The 17,995-nt window shown below is 35.6% G+C and overlaps 1 protein-coding gene across 1 annotated transcript in view; it reads left to right on the top strand.

Annotated features, from left to right (window-relative positions):
- GPC6 (glypican 6) overlaps positions 1 to 17,995 on the top strand; it is a 730,796-nt gene that overhangs the window by 518,335 nt on the left and 194,466 nt on the right. The window lies entirely within an intron of this gene.

Raw genomic sequence — 17,995 nt, forward strand, 5'->3', positions numbered from 1 at the left:
TTAACAAACCCTGAAGTGAAAATTCTGTTTCTTCATAAATCCCAATCTAACAGTCTGAACTGCGAGTTACTTTATGTTTGCATTGCATTCAATTTTTTTAAAGTTGTAAAAGAATATCCTCACAATTTTCTGAAGCAATTCATGTTTTAGCAAATCTCTCTAGGGAGATGTAAGGATCCAGATGCTTTTTCTATTTGCAGGAGTACGAAGTCTTGGCAAGCAAGTAAAATCCAGGCAAAATGAAAATGTATTGCAGGTGTCAATCACTAACAAAAAATCAGAAGATTCTTCATAAACATGCACTTACAAAGATATGCTCCAACAACAGGCCCAAAAACTTAAAAATAATTTCAAAGCATGCCAGTCATTTTTCTTTTATTTGTATCTTTATGTGTTGGTTTTGCTGACATATTTTTGAAATTCTAAGATGCAGTTTTTACTTCCAAGGAACATGCAAGTCATAAAGCAAAGGAAGGAGATTGCTTTTCAGCAAAAGCTTGACTAAGTTAATCATATGACAGCTTTCATTATGTTGTGGAAGGTTGTTTTTGGGCCAGGATAGTTACACTTGCTACATATTTTAGAATTTAAGGCAATGTATTATACATGTGAATTCTGTTGCACAAATCATATTCAGAAAGCAGTCTTTACAGCTTTTGGAGAGGGACAATAAAAGCTTCGATTTCTTTATTTATAATAGCTATGGTTAATTCAGGATGTCAAAAAATGTCATGACTTACAAAATTTAGTGACAATGCAAGAGCAAATTAGTGCAGAATCAGTGGTCTAACTATTGATTCTTATTATGGGATCTTGCTGAATGAACTCATTATCTAATTAGACTTGTACTTACGCTATAAACGGATCTCAGAGTAGATTGCACTTGGTTTTGATGTTCATCTTCACTTTTCTTTATGGTTCATAATATCAGTTGAAAATTTACAAGAAAATTTGCATTTATTGTACTTCAAAACTAATTGCTGTCATTTTCCCCAAAAAATGAAGGAAGCAAATACATTTTCACACTTCCATTCAGAACAGTCTTTGAAATCAAATAATTCTGCGTTCAGAAAATTTTGAGATCAAATGTGCTCTAAATTTTACTCAAATAAAACAGTGTTTGAAAGATTTTCCTGCTGTATTTGTTTGGTTAAAATTTGTATTTGTTTTCTGAAGTCTCAGAAACCCTGAGATCTTAAACTGTAATGTTTCTATTAACACAAACAATTTGGAACGCACTGACTACTTAATTGGGACCTAAGAAACAACATCAAGGGCTTTGCTATGGAAATCTGTTAAGAAAGTTTAAATTAAAGCATCTACTCAATGACTCCAAGATTCATTGAATACTCAAAAGGACTTTGATTCCTTTTTGTAATCTGGGTGCTCTTGATTTTCATTCAGATCTATGTGGCAATTTTGTGACTGAAAACATGTTACTGTTTTGTTTTTAATTTGATTAATTTTGTTTTTAATTTAAGACATATCGGCTTTGTCTTCTAGACCAAACCCTATGTTGTCTATTTTTGTTTTTGAATACCTAGAAATGAAGAAAATGCAATAGATGATCATTGTGCTATTCTCTGAAAAATAATGGTGACAATGGGCAGAATGCACATCTTAAATACAGGATTATGTTTGTCATTTTAGAACATGGGAGCATCTAATTATGTGCTTGTGTAATATATACTACAGCACAAACCCAGTCTCACTCAGGATATGAGTCTTAAATAAATTATAATTATATTGAAGGGAAAATCATAACTCAGTGAGACTGAAGTTTCATTAAAAGTTAATGAGAGATTTAGTCTACCACTGATCAAATAAAGAAAAATAAATCTTTTTTCTTATAATAAAAACTAAATCTTCAGTTTAATCTGAGGCTAGCTGCATCCCACCTTGTTTCTGAAAGCTTTTTCTTCTTTTTTTCTTTTATATACAATATTTTTAAATTAAAAGAAAACATATCCTGTATAATTCACAGACTGTTGAAGATAATATATCTGTGCTTGAAACAAACACAGCCTTCTGCAAGACTTACGAGTGAGATAGCCAAATGTTATTTATTCCAAGGTGTTGAACAAATTTTTGTTTTAAATACTTTTCTCCTTCTCATTTAAATTCTTCTCTTGAGAGAGAGAGAAAAAGTCAGCGTGTCAGATGGGAAAGTAACATAATAGCTTTATGTAATTGCCTTCTCTAGTTGCTGCTTACAAACCAGACAATCCTAAAATCAACAAATAAAATGTAATCTGTAATGTTTTTGCTTACTAGTTTTGTAACTGATGAGTAGACACTAAGTACAGTAACATCAAATATGTTCCTGAACAATGTATGTTGTGTTTCTTAGGTCTCATTGCTTTTCCTTCACAGATGTATCTGAACATTCTCAGGGCAAAAGGCTTACGGTGTTAGAGGTCAACAAAGACACAGAGGAATTCAGCAAAAGACAAATCAATGAAATAAGGGACAGATTTTCTAAGGACTAGTTGCAATCTAGCAAGCAGTTTTACACTTCCTAGATGAAGTGTGAAAGAAAGCTTAGCCTTTCAACCAACAGCAATGATTCCTTACATATAATATTTATTCTGAAAGCTTTGCTAGTGTGTGAAACTTTAGATCCTAAGAACTGTTTTACAAGCTGTAAAAAATGTGGAAGTTCACATTTCTTCTTCTTTAATCTCTGTTTTCTTTTTTTAATTTCATTTATTTATGTCGTATAGAGAGATAGAACAGTGCCCATCAAACAAGACTTCCGACAAATCTCTGCTTAATTTATTTGATTATTTGTAAAGTGATCATGGTATAATTTCTGTGGAATTGTGGACTGAAGAGCAGAGTAATTGTGATAAAATTAGATGTAAAATTAACAATAATGATGAGGACTAGTTATCAACTATGTTTTTTTCTCTGAGAGATAGAAAACTGTCCTTTGGGAAGAAATGAGCAAATTGGATGCTCCCAATTTAAACTAGTCTCAGTAATTAATCGTGAGACCACTGACCAGATATCTTTTTACTGACATGAGGAATTGGCAGATGATGCCATTTTGCCTCCTGGTGCTGAGATACTTGTGCTGCAGAATCCAGTTCCTTTTGGCTTTAATTGGCTGTTATGTCTAAGGTGTTATATGTAAGGATTCTGACAGTCAGGGAAGTATAAACGAATTTACTCTTTCTATTGCTCTGGAAGCAAACCTTTAAATTCAGGCAGTGGATGAGGTGTCCGGGAGACCTTGCACAGATTCCAACTTTATTGCACTTGATCATGTGAATAAGAATTTGAACCTTGGTTGTTGACAAAGCACTTTTCATTCAGCTGCAGTTTAAGAAAGAATACAAGGTATTGTCTTTCAGTTTTTGAAGAAATGTTTCAGAACCCTTTTAAGACACAGGTATTTACAAATGGTATTTTTCTATAGGTATTGTCAGAAAAAAAAAGATTCTTTATTACATGAAGAGAAATGGTGAAATTGTACATTTTTTCTTTGGGTTATAGTTCCTGAGCTGAAGATGTAACACTCGGTAACTGTTCCAGTATCCACCTTTAGATATAGATGACACTGTTGGGTTTGTGGCATTACTCACACCCCTAGAAAATCTATCCTCTCTGTGAAAGTTTTACAGAAGTGATATTCTTGTAGCCTTTTTCACTGAAGGTCAATGATATTGCTGCACTAATGAGGAAATCTCTCCTGACTTGTGAAATACCTTTGTGTTTTGCACATTACTGAGACTTGCCTTCATTCTAAAAGGTTAGGAAAGAGGTTGTGGTGGTGTAGTTGACAGTTCATCCATACTGGAGATGGTAATGATGAGACATCTTTCAGCGGGTTTATAAATGGATATCTGGCATTGAGAGAGCCTTTATGGTTTGAACATCTTTATCCCTGTGGTTCTGGAACCCAGACCACTAGGTAGATTGTACTTCTGAACATAAATTGTGCTCCAACATGTTTTATGTATCAGGTGGCTTAATCAGATAAAGACAAATGGCCACGAAAAAGCTTAAATACAAGTTCAATGCCATGTAGCCATTACACTGTGCTATGCCTTAGTTTTACTGGACCTTCTGATTTATCTGGTTGTAAATTCAGTCATGTGCCACTTAGAGATGTCATACACTCATATTTGTGATGTTCTTTCAGTTTCAGCATGAATGGAGTTTTGTTACCTAGCAAGGGCTTATTCAAAAGGTTATAGGAAATCTTTCACTTTTTAAAAGAGAACTTGTTATGACATGGGAGAAACATAAAAATTGCTGTCCTCACCTGACTGCAGGTTTATTCAGGGTCAGTTCATTCCAAAGCACAATTTAGTCTATTATAACTATAACATCACCCCACTGAGGGCTATGTGGCGGTGGTAATACAGCCTTGGATTGCCCACACAAAAAGATCTGTGGAAGCACAATGGATCTGGATTTCAACTATGTAAAAGAACAGAACACACAAGGTGCTTTCATGCACAGATATATCATCCTGGAACATAGTCACAATGTGACCACAATACCTAGAAGTACTGCAGTATCAGGTTGATGCTGTTACATCTTCCTCAGTTCTCCAAATCCATTTCATGTAAAGCGGGTATCAGATATTAAAGCAGTAAGAACAGACAATGCTCTTGTTCTTAGCCAGTGGCTGTTGATTGTGTTGGAACAGGGGCTTCAGTTTTTACTACAGAGCACTTCCAGATCACTGAGGATTTAGGATCACTGACTCTTTTAGGATCAGTGTTCCCAGTGAATGCTGACAAATCTAAATCATAACACACATATGAGTGATCTCTGCAGCTGATAAAGTGAGAAATATAAGACAACTAAAGCTGTTTGTGGTGATAATTGAAATTATTATTTTTAAACTGATTATGGCTAAATATCTGAGCCAAAGAAAATAATTTTAGACTATATTTTTTCACAATTTAATGTCTTAATTTTGACATTTACAGTTCTGCTGCTTTTTAGGTCCCAGTCAACACAGAATGCATCTTTCTGTTTTGTTTTGTTTTGTTTTGTATAGAGATAAAATATTTAAAGAACAGTTTACCTGATGGGGATTTATGAAGAAAGAAACATTAAAAGAAATGCTTTCATATGCTTGTAGATGCTACTTCTGTTCTGTACATCACCTAAATTTCATGGTAGATTAAATCAAGATTTAATAGCAAATTTCACATTTACTTTGTCTCTACATAAAAGGAAAAAGCAAATCTGACTGTCAGATATGTTTTTATAGTATAAGTTTTGATTTTCTATCTGCAAGTATGAATAAATAACCAGTTTAAAATCACAAAATTTTCCTTTACTTGATTCTTGCTTATTTCCAATCAAAGTTAAAATATCTTTTCCTTCTACTAAAATATTTTCCAAAAATTGTAGTGCCTGAGTTGTAATTTTTAATAGAAGCATTTTGCTAGGATGATTGATTTCTCTATTCATTGTCAGGGTAAAGAAAATGCATGAAATTTTACTATAGATGTACATGATTTTAATCTTTATATGTTTATGAGGAAGATTGATCTTTAGCTCAGGACTACTTTGTTTTAACAGCATCCAATAAAATATTCTTAGACAGTTTATATATTTGGCTTTGTATTATGTATTCATCCAATGCTGATACGTTGTTCTTATTTAGTGCACATTGCAGAGATAGAACACTGAAAAGAAGGTACATTCTTATTTCAGAGACACTAATTTTCCTAACTTTTATCAATTTAATCTCCTTCCTACATTCCTTTTATAGTTGCTTGGAAGTAAGACACATGGACACTTATGAGTACCACTCTGCTGTTAAATCATTTTACCTATAGTGAACAGGAGATATATTAAAAATAAATAAATAAAATGGTAAAATAAAATAAAATTATAAAATAAAATGTAGATCCATTATGGAGGAAAATACAAATCCGCTTTTTTCTATGCAGTTCCAAAAGCAGCAAGTGCAATACTCAGCAGAAATGTGGGCATACATCCCATAAACAGGTCGTTGCAGACCATAGACATCATCCCAGGGTGCACTTGAGCATCTGTTAAATATTTTATATATGGTATTTATATTTACAAGTAGCTTTTTGAAAATTTAACAAGAGGATTTGAAAGACCATAAAAGAGGAAATGTTAACATGGAGCTATAAGGTGATCTCACATGATTTGGACCCACATAATGCAGTGGGCATTTATGGCACCTATAAATAGATGGTGAGCTATTTATAAAACATTTCTCTACTTCCGTGGTACTCTGAATATGTTATCAAGATACTGTGTTTCATAATGAGGAGCTAATTCTTGACTACTAGTACATAGCAATGTATCTGTCTAGATCGTTCCTGGGATATTCATAAGATCTGATAACCTTCATTTTAGAAGTCAGGAAATAGTTTAAGACATTTGTACTTCTGTATGATCCATGAGGAATTTATTTTACTGTTGTGTCTATTAGGCTTCTTCTTGTGGTTCTTCCATATCATGAAATGAAGCAGAAGTATAAGAATTATATTCTGTTGAGCCCCAGAAAGCCAACATCTTGCTCTCTAATGGGATCGAGGATCTACAGCAAAAGCCAGTCTTCAAAGAAGGCCTAGCATCCATTCCTAAAGTGGTGCCTGTATTTTTGCACCCATCTTGTTTCTGGCAAGGGGTGACCAGTTTACTGCCCAATAATGGACTTAATGTTTCATTTAAAGACACAGAGATCTCTGCTATTTGGCATTTTGAATTTCATGCAGAGGTACCTAGAAATATAAAAAATAAGAGAAATCATCTTTTGTGTCTATACAGATTTCTTTGTTTTGTTTTGTTTTGTTGTTTGTTTGTTTCTTTTAATTTACAGAGCTATATATGCCTTTTTATCCTTCATATTCATTTGAAAAAATGCTCATTGTACAAATATGATGAAGCTTTTTAAGCAGAGGCATCAACCTTGTAGTTGCCTACTTTGTTATCTCTATAACATTTTTTTCTCCAGTAAAATAACTCATTCTTAGTCCTAGTTCATTTACTTCATCCTCTATATTCTGTGCTGTATGCGGCCTAGACAATTAATCTGTCATATAGGAAGGCATCTGAAGGGAGTATACATATTTTACTTGCTGCGTCCAGCAGATACCCATTGTCAACAAAATCAGATCCTGATTACCTGGCCATAAACTTCGAAGTGGCTTTTGCATCAGTGGCTTTTGCATCAGAACTCCATGTATCAGGATCAGGAAGGAGCTGGAACATATTGGGTCAACCTGTTGTCACTTGTCAACTCAAATCATTGCATAACTTATCACTGGCCAAGACTGTCAATATTATGTCCTCATTTATTTCTTTCTAATCTTGGCTAGTGTGCTCTTGCTGACACTGAACAAATAAGACATCCCATAGCCTTCTGTACCACTCTTCCTGCCCTTTTTAAGTCAGTAAAATAACTCACAGACCAGTGAACATTGAAAAAAGACTTCTTTGTGAGTTCTTGATAGTACTTGTGAGGGATCAGAATAGTATTGCTGATCCCTCTCAATTTGAGAGAACAGATTTTCTTCTCAGGTGTTTTTCTGTTTTGGACTCTGAATCATAGGTAGTCAGCATGACTTTCCTCTCAGATATTTATTCTGTGCGTCAAGTTTCTCAGGTGTTATAAGTAGGACTGACTTGGCACATCATTCACATCATTTTCTTATCCAGATACTGCTGCACAACATGTCTAACTGCTTGATTTGATCATTATCTCTTGCTGCTGCAGCTATTTTCTTTTCCACCTCATCTCTTTCAGAGAATTTTCACTCCTGATTATCTGGGGTTATTTTTCCAGGTTATTAAGGACCACCCCTTCAATTTCTAATTTGTACCTGGGCAATACTTTACCTACATCTCTGTTACTTCTCTTTTCCTCTCAGTGAGAACAAATCCATTTCTACTTGATTATGCAGAGTCTTATCTAGTCTTTTTTCCTCACCATCCTTTCTTAATGCATCTTTCAACTTCATTCTTCTCCTGACTGTTCTGCAAAGCAACTGCACATCACTGACCACCAACATCCTCCTGTTTTCTTTGTTGGAAAGAAGAGATGGATTCATCTTCCTTAACTTCAGATGTATGCATAAATACGTTTACATAGTGTTAATATTTTTACAGCCCCACAAGAGACAGCAATACACACCTATTTTAAATGACTGCTTTTCAGTTGAATTGAATTAGAAATGAACCTGGGAACATAAGTTAGAATTAGATTTTGATGTCTGGTCAAGAAAATTTTAGTAATATTTTAAAATTCTACACTTCATATATTTTCCTTTTACTTCCCAAATAACAGAAGTTTCTGGGGAATTTCTGATCCTATTGCTTGCAGCCATGTCTAAATTTATTTTGCTTTGGTTCGTTCCCCAGTATTGTGGGTTTATGCCTCTGACTTCGGAGAGGAATCTGATAATATTATATATTTTATTATTTGTCACTGAGGCCACTTTCATTGCTCCCCCTGCTGTCTTGTACTGCAAGACCCCATAAACAATTTTTTATGCCATATACATAAAAATTGCAATAGAGAAGATGATAAACATTTGGTCTAACACAGTCATGCACAGAGCTAAGCCACAGAAGGGGAACAGAAATTGCCAAGTGTAGTATATTTCTTAGCGATCTTTCAGTGTTTGAATGCTTCATTTTGGCTACCAAATTACAGCTAATATCCTCCTCCTCTTGTTCTCTAGAGACAAAGCCCAATTGCAGCATTACACTTAAATTAAGAATAAATCAAGAATTGCACTCTTGATTTGATTCCTATTGGCTCAAACACCAAGAGGGCTTTTGTTGACTTTATTGTACATTTTCTGTTTAAATAATTGTGCGTGTTCAAACTTCTGCTGTCTAATTATCTGTGTTTGAACATTCTCCTAAAATATTTAGAGTAGTTTCTGTTTCTGACCTCTACTGGTTTGAGTTACTGGAAAATTAAGTGCTTACTTTCCTATTTAGCTAAGTCCTTCTTATCTATCTGAAGCCATATACGTTTCTACACAAACACAGAAGAAATAATCACCTTCTCTCTTTCAAGTGAGCTACAGTAGGAAAGTGGAGGAACTACTTTTCATTAAGAGAATTTCTTAAAGTTCATTTTCCAGAAGAGATGGTAGAATTTGAAAAGCCTAACAGCTGTGAGATTCTATCCTTATTTCTGTATAACAAGAAACTTTTCATCTTCTGGGAGTGGAAGGAAAAAAATATTGCAAAGATTTGTCACCTTATCTTTGCCCTTGCAATGCTGGAAAAATAGATTCCATACCTCAAATTCTAGTTTGTGTGAGCTCATCCACGCAGCATATGAGAAAGAAAAATATTTTCCAGAAAATTTGGAGGGCAGGTTTTTCAGCTCAGAAATATCTCATGGGATGTAAATCTTTGTGTCCTGAAGTATTTTCTCAACCTGCACTGTTTTCAGTCTCTTGGTTTAATGATCCTTGTAAGCAAACAACTTTTTTCTGCACCTAGTTCATTTGCAATTGATTATTCTCCTGTCATGTAAAACAGGATTTATGAAGAATATTTTAACATCTAGACATGAGTGTTCAAGCATTTCAGATTGTAAAAATTTAAACTGTAAAAAATAAAAAGCTTTAAATCATCACTGAGAAGTGACTCAAGAGAGAAAAAATAATTAACTTTATACAAAATATCCTGTGACTATAACTTTTCAAGTACCTTTCTAAATTTGGACTTTCCATATTCATGTAAACTGATATGCATTTTTTTTTAATTTCCTAAAAATAGGGAAAGCTATTCTTTTCCTCTGGATATGGATATTCAATCTCACAGTTGAGTAAGCAAGCATTTGAGCATTTTGTCCTTGTGATTTTTCGTCCTTGACTTCCATAGAGAAATTGTGAGATTCCACAATTCATGTCTCCGGTGATGCAATCTCCTGATGAGGCTGACAATTTTTCTACAGTTTCAGAACTACACATATTGATAAATTAGAAAAAACACTGTTGAGAGAGATACTTATAAGCAGCTTTGAAATTTTCTGGTGCAGAACTTTTCTGTTTTTATCCAATTCCAGTTAAAATTAATAACAGAATCACAGAATTGTAGGGGTTGGAAGGGACCTCTTCCTCTAGAGATCATCTAGACCAATCTTGCTGTCAAAGCAGGCCCCCCAGACCAGGTTGCACAGGTAGGCATCCAGATGGGTCTTGAACATCTCCAGAGAAGGAGACTCCACAACCTCTCTGGGCAGTCTGTTCAAGTGTTCCATTACCCTCACTGTGAAGAAGTTTCCATGCACATTTGTGTGGAATTTCATACGAATCAGTTTGTGACCATTTCCCCTCATCCTATCACCACACACTGCTGAGATGAGTCCAGCCTCATTCCTTTGCTTTCCACTCCTTAGATATTTATGGGTGTGGATCTGATCACATCTGAGTCTTCTTTTATCAAGGCTGAGCACACCCAAGCTTCTCAGCCTTCCCTCATGAGAGAAGTGTTCCACACCCTTTATTATCTTTGTCGCCCCCCACTGGACTCTTTCGAGAAGATCCCTGTCTTTTTCATACCAGGGAGTTCAAAACTGGACACACTACTCCAGATGAGGCCTCACCAGGGCAGAGTAGAGGGGGAGGATCACCTCCCTTGACCTGCTGGCCACACTCTTTATAATGTACCCCAAGATCCCATTGGCCTTCTTGGCCACTAGAGCACACTGCTGGCTCATGGCCTGCCTGTCATCCACCAGAACACCCAGGTCCCTCTCCTCAGAGGTTCTCTCCAGCAGCTCATCCCCCAGTCTGTACCAGTGCATGCAGTTATTCCTCCCTAGTTGCAATACTCTACATTTGCTCTTGTTAAACCTTATCAGGTTCATTTCTGATGTTCAGGTCTCTGAATGGCAGCACAGCTTTCCGGCATGTGAGCCATTCCTGCCAGCTTTGTATCATCAGCAATCTTGCTCAGGGTGGACTCTATCCCCTCATCAAGGTCATTGATGAAGATGTATTACCTATGATGTTTAATTTTTTCATCTCTAAAATGGAGGAGTTATATCACTCTGCCTTCAAGAGCAATACACATACAGTTATACAATTATAGATATACTGAAATGACTGAATAAGTATGAAAAATAGCCCATATTTTAATAAGTGTGGGAAGAAATATAGTTTCTCATGATTTCAAAATTGTTTCCATTATAAATAATTGAAAGAGTCATTTCAAAGAAGAATTTCTAAATGTTATTACTCTTTTAGGGAACAAAAAAAAAAGATTGGTTCCCCTAAGTTGTAATGGTAAGTGCTTAATATTGCACAATTTATATCTGATGGTATATATGTAATTTTTTTTTATATTTTTAAACTTTTCTAGAATTTGGCTATTTATTATTTTTTTAATTATTTATGAGCATGTTGAACTCTGAATGATATATCTTCTAGAAAAATAGTTTATTGGATGTGGAATTATTAAAATTACATTTAGAATGTTTTATGTCTTATTGAGATATAGCATCCAAGAATTGTAGGAATCTTGCAGCTGTTTAACCGATGGCAGCATTTTATTTTTGTTTGAGTATAATTCAAACATGAAGTCAAAGATACTAATACAAAGTCATAGGCCTCAAAACAGCCTTTCACTTGTCAGGGGTACTATGTACTGATAAAAAAACAGACAGCAACTTTTATTTAGGAGATCGGTACTAAATGAGACTTTTGGTTGCTGTAAGCAAGTATTTTCAAAGTGACCTTCTACAACATAAATTCCCAATTGTGTATGGCTGAGGCAGAATTTCCATTTATGTATCAGATTATACTGTATGAGCAGTGAGCTGAGATCTTAGAATCGAAGAACCAGACTGAAACAATGAAGAGCACTTAAATAATACATTCAAATACGTAATGAATATTTATGTGCATTTCTAATTAGATACATACTGTCATATTTTCAACTGAAATCTTTTGAAAATAACTTGCTTGATATCTGGAATATTAAGTGAAATCAGCAGTAATAAAATGCTTGTGCAAATAGCCAAAATATGATCAAGAATAAAATGAATCACTTGGGTCTAGCTGTGATCAAGACTAGTTTCAAGAGAGAAAAGAGGAAAAGTGAAAAGGAAAAAAAAACAAAAACAAAAAATACCCACTATTCTCTAAATTTTATCTGTTTCCCCCATTTAAAAATAAATAACAAAAAATCAATAGATACTAATTTTATCCTGTTGAGATTATAGTGTCAAAGGTGTATGATGTAAAGCAGTGACTGACTGGACTGATGTTTTAGTCTTTGTACTGAATTTAATTAAGCATCAAAGGAAAGAAAAAAAACCTGTGTCTTTTAGGATAGGTGATCTAATGGTTTCTGGCAATCCAGTGTAACCTATAAAGTATACTTCATTGTACACCTCAGTCTGACCCCAATTACATAAATCTAAATGTTTAATTGATGCTACAATTATTTTTAGACTTATTTCATGAGATCAGGAACAATTTTTTTGTTATTAGAAAAGTTTTCTTAGTTCTAGTGTATTGAATACAACAAAGAGCAATTATTGTATTAATTAAAAGTTTTGGTTTTCCTTCTCCTCTGAAATGCACCAGCATGAATCTTTCCTTATTTCTCATTTGAATTTGTGTATAATTTTGGGTAGGAAATACTAGAATTAGACTGTCATATTTTTTGAAGATGAAATGTTAAAATTAGACTATCAAGTTGCCCACAGATATATTAACATTTGGTGGATGAATATGGGAAGACTACATGTCTCAGTGGAGTTTGCATTTCCCCATGAGTTGTTTGAGACATGCTAATGCATGCAAGATCAGTCTCTGACCTGGGAACATGCATAAGCATTGCATTATTATCCTCATAGTCCCAGCTGAAGCTCTTAAAGTAATTAGGCTAGGAACAAAATTATACTTGGAACCAGCACATTTTGTCCATTTATACTGTTAAGTTGGAGACAGACTACATAGATAAAAAACAACATAAAGATTCCTCAGTTTCTCAGGCAGTTCACCATGCCTGCGCAGGGCACATGACATTGGGTTATTGAGTGGGGAGATGGATGATCTAAACAATGCACTTTAAAATTCTTTCCAACTAGGATCCACTTACATGGAATATATACCTCACTGTCTTGTAAAAACTCCCTTCTTTAAAGCAAAGCATGTTAGCTCTCTCTGAACACTGAATGGGAAAGAAAATAAAACTTTCCAGCTTTTATCTAGCAGGTTGGTTGTTAACACATTCAAACAGTTTGAAATAAAATGAAATCATCTTTCCTCTAGACAGGAAGATCATTTAGTGTAGGAGCACTTAAAATCTACTTTCTGGACCAGCTGACAGTTACACCTCAGGTTTTCATGTTAAGGAATGGCATCATGTGCTTCATAATGAGATCAATTCCACAGGAAATGTTGGAAGGGGTTGTGTGCCTGTTGTGGTACTCAGCTTTGATGAATTTTGCTCATATTTGACAGATTTTATTATATGTCAAGAAACGACAGGATCTGGGCCTAAGTATGGCTTTATACTCTGAATACATCTGATATTACTTGGGAGGAATGTCTCTACTGTAGCACCAGACAACATATATCAGTTACTTCAGTAAGAAATCTCCTGTACATACAAGTGGAGAAATAGTGTATCAGTATTTCTGACCCTTTCAAGGTTCTTTAACCTATTTTTTCTGAACTTTTTTATATCAGAAAAAAAATATTCAGGTTGTTTACACAGTAAAGCCAAGACTTGATTATAAATACAGATCAGCTACATAATAAAGTGTCATTTTTGAAAATGTGTTATGAGATAAATAAATTTCATGTTTTTCACCAAAAAAATGTTATCTCCTCAATTATTTATATTTGCAATTTTATATTGCAAATTCTCTCTTCTATTTGAAATTATATTACTTCCAGAATTTCTAAAAGGAGAAAACTTATGTTCAGTAATGAAACCCTAAAGAATCTTGGTGTTCTTTTTTTTTTTTTTTTTTTTTTTTTGGGGCATGTATGCATAAACTTTCATTAAGATAAAGACAAAGCTGTCAGAACGTGTTATAAAGTGCTGTGGTGTAACATGTCCTGCGGCTACTAGGCTCAGTCAAAATTCTGAAGGGTACTTTTCCAACATGCTGCACTCTGTGCATGCATATACTAAAATGAAGATGTCCTAGTCAGTCAGGGAGACAACATGATAGAATTAAGGATTCCTCTATGACAGTTTCTCCAGTAATGTCATTTAATATGTTCTGATTGATTCATAAAACATGACTTACATTAGGACCATTTATTTCTGAACTTTGAAGTCTATGCAAATTTCTCTGCTTAGTATACAAGTAATTTCAATGCATTTTAGAAGACTAAATAAATAAGTAAAAGCCTACAATAACAAATATTATTTAAAGCTGATGAAGAGCTTTCCTCAGCAAATGCAGATTTTGAATACCTCTGAATGAAATGTATGTCTGCCTTTTGACTTTTCTGCAGAAAAGTACTTTAGGATGTGAGAGATTTCAGAGGAGTTTCTTCAGTTTGTTTTTAGTTTGGATTTTGTTGTATTTTGGTTTGTTTTTATGCTGTTTTTGTTTGCTTTTCAAGATGGAAAGAGAGGAATGAGAAATGGGCTTTGAAAATACGTTTCATTTAATTTGCCAACAGCAAGATGTGTCAAGCCAACCTGTTTAGTTGAAAATTTCTACAATAATATATAGATTTCGTGTGTTCTCTAATAAAATCTAAGCTGATTTCTTTCATAGAACCATAGAATGGCCTGTGTTGAGAAGGACCTCGAAGGTCATCTCCCTGCCTTAGTTTAAAACCATTCCCCTTTCTCCTATCCCTATCAACCCGTGTAAACAGTTGTTCCCCTTCCTGTTGATATGCTCCTTTCAAGTACTGGAAGGCCACAATGAGGTCTCCCTGGATCCTTCTCCAAGTTAAACAAGCCCAGTTCTCTCAACCTTTCCTCATAGTATTGGTGCTCCAGCCCTCTGATCCTATTAGTGGCCCTCAGAAACCATTTGAAGGGCTCTGCATCTTTCTTGTGCTGGGAGCCCCAGGCCTGGATGCAGTACTCCAGATGAGGCCTCACAAGAGCTAAGTAAAGGGGGATAATCACCTCCCTCTCCCTTCTGGCCACCTCTTTTTTAATGCAGCCCAGGATACAGCTGGCCCTCCAGGCAGCAAGCGTGCACTGCTGACTCACGTCCAGCTTCTTGTCCACCAGGACCCCTGAGTCCTTCTCCACAGGGCTACTCTTCAGGAGTTCTTTCCCCATTCTGTATGAATACCTGGGATTGCCCTGGCCCAAGTGAAACACCTTGCACTTGGCCTTGTTGAACCTCAACAGACCCAACTTCTGCAGCCTGCCCATGGCTTCCCTTCCCTCCAATGTATCAACTGCACTGCTTTGCTTAGTGTCATACACAAATTTGCTGAAGGTGTGCTCAATTCCATCTTCTATGTCACTAATAAAGATGTTGAAGAGCACTGGTGCCAAGGCTGACCTTTGGAGGACACCACTCATGACCAGACTTCACACAGACATAGAACTGTTGATCACAACACTTCGGCTGCAACCAGCCAACCAGTTCTTAATCCATCAAACAGTCCATCTTACAAATCCATACCCCTCCAAGTTAGAGAGAAGGATGTGGTGAGGGACCAAGTCAAAGGCTTTGCAGATGTCCAGGTAGATGACATCCTTCACCCTTCCTCTGTCTACAAATGCCATCACTCCATCATAGAAGGCCACCAGATTGGGCAGGCAAGGTCTACCCAAGGTGAACCCTTGCTGGCCATCTTGGATCAATTCTTCATCTCATATGCGTCTTAACATGCTAATCAGGTGGATCTGCTCCATGATCATCCCAGGCACAGAGGTGAGGCTAATTAGCCCATAGTTCCCCAAGTCATCCTTTCTCCCTTTCTTAAAAATGAGAGTAATGTTGCCCTTTTTCCATTCACTGGGGATTTCACCCAACAGCCACAGTTTTTCAGACATGATGGAGAGTGGCTAGGCAACCACATCAGCCATCTCTCTCAGAACCCTGGGATGCATATCATACGGTCCCTTGGTCTGTCTCCACCTCCCTGTGTACCTGTAGAACCTCTTCTAGAACATTCCTGTTGAACTGTTTTTATCCTCTAGTTATGCTTTTCATGAATGGAATCACCACTACATTTTCACAGGTCAAGATCCCATAGGTATAAGGGCTGTCAGCACAAGAACCAAGGTGGGCTTGAGAAGGAGACAGATGGAAGAACATGTGCATTTCAGTCAAACCTGGGAGGTCAATCAGGTTTCAACAGCTTTGTGTTGACTAGAATTCTTGGCAGAGGAAGAAGCACAATCTTAATAATGAAAATAACTTTGCTGAAAAAAACTCTTGGTGGTGACTGGCAGAAATACAGCTTTAAACATCAATTTCAAAGTAATTTTGAATGTTCTCTATTTTATTCACATCCCTCTTTGGTTGCTAATCTTTTTGTAAAAGTGGGCCCATTGTAGGTTTGGCGTATATGGACAAAAAAAGCTATACATGTAACCATATAATATAATTCTGAGCAGTTGAAATAATTAATATAATCCTTACTTGGATTTATATTTAGTATTTGGATTTTCTTGTGATTATTAATGTTGAAGTTCTACTTTTAGTGCTTTTTTAACCCCTGGGAAATTCACAGAATCATTTTCCTTGTGTACTCTTTAATCTCTTGAAGGAACTGACCTCATCATTCATCCTTTTCTTAAATAAAGGCAGTAACAAAGACTATCTCCTTTTCTTCTTCAAACTGTTTTCCAAAAGCTTGTAGGATCTTACTGTACCAAGACCTGAAGTCAAATTTTATTAAAATTGGTCAGCATGTTCTAAAGCTATCAGAAAACAATAGCTAAATATACCATTGCACACCCCATCAGATTGTTGTGTGAGTAAAGTGCATTTCTCTAGGAAAGCAAGGCAAAAATCACCAAAAATCACCTCTGAGCCTAGTCAGAAGCTTCTGCTCTAACTTCTAACAGAGTTGTTTTCAAAAAAGGCTCAGTGTAATGAAAATATTTTGCACCAGAAAAAGGAAAAGAAATCCCAGGGGAGAAGAAAAAAAAAAAAAAAGAGGAGGAAAGAATTGCAATTTTAGTATGACCCTGACAATAGAAACTGTATCAGTCAGTTTAGCACGCACTGCTATAGGGCAAAGTCAGATTCATGCTTTCACACTCTCTTTTAGCACAAATTTCCATCACTATAGAAAAACAGTTCACATTCATATTAATCTGTTGCATTTATTCAGAAGCCAACAAAATGAGTGAAAGGAAAGACATTGCTTTGCACTTTCTTGTTCAGAAATTCTCAAATCACTGAGGAACCTGTAGCCCTTCTGTCATTGCGCTAGACTGTCACTCTGACACAGGAAACATATGCTCCCCTGCACTGTGACAAGACATTTTGCAAGTAGTATCTAACATTGCACAATTTTAGTGCAAGATAGAGTTTCTGTCCTGAAAATATATATTATAATAGCATGTAAAATTTTAAAAGTCTGATCTGAAACAAGTGAGGAAATGAGAGGATAAGGGAAATAATGTTTAACCAATGAAAAATAAGTGGTTATCCAATGTGCTCAATTTGGTCAGTTTAAGAATAGAGTATTCAGTGGATGTCCTCCAGAAGATTTATCCTACCCTGCAATAAATGGGATAAAAAAACACCCAAAAAGATTTATCTCTCTCCATTGGATATGGAAGGTATTACTGAATAGAAGCCTGTCATTTTGATGGCTACAAAAGATGAGAGGAAAGATCCTATCATTAGAGATAACAGGGGATCCTTAAGAAAGAAATCTTTCTAACCTTAATGCTCCCTCAGCAGGAAAACCATATGCTTCTAGTGAAAACTGTATTAGATATCAGTGTAAGCTTATAGCTGCACACTACTTCTTTCTGTAAGCCATACACACATTAATGATTTTGACTGAAAACCCTAAACTCACAGGGTGTCTTTCCATTGACTCTGACGGCAGTTCTAAGT

The sequence above is a fragment of the Cyrtonyx montezumae genome, unplaced genomic scaffold (genome assembly GCF_038088225.1).
Source record: "Cyrtonyx montezumae isolate F1298 unplaced genomic scaffold, pur_monq_1.0 scaffold_3, whole genome shotgun sequence".
NCBI lineage: Eukaryota > Metazoa > Chordata > Aves > Galliformes > Odontophoridae > Cyrtonyx > Cyrtonyx montezumae.